The sequence below is a fragment of the Asparagus officinalis genome, chromosome 5, assembly GCF_001876935.1.
Source record: "Asparagus officinalis chromosome 5, Aspof.V1, whole genome shotgun sequence".
Taxonomy (NCBI): domain Eukaryota; kingdom Viridiplantae; phylum Streptophyta; class Magnoliopsida; order Asparagales; family Asparagaceae; genus Asparagus; species Asparagus officinalis.
Genome location: NC_033798.1, coordinates 2,768,776 through 2,768,988, shown reverse-complemented (window position 1 = coordinate 2,768,988; position 213 = coordinate 2,768,776).

The following is a 213-nucleotide window of genomic DNA, read 5'->3' as shown; positions in this document are numbered from 1 at the left end:
ACAACCCAAGGGGAAAAAAAAAGTGGCACAAACAACCATCTAATGTCAGCGGAGAACGATCATTTGCATTCACCAATTTGCAGCGTCCAAACACCATCAATCGCTTCTTCGATCGGGAGACAAAAGTTGGTTTGCCTACAAGATTAGGGTCTAATCCGATTCTCTACACAACTTAGCGGCCAACTCAGCTATCCCAGAGATGTAAGAAATAAG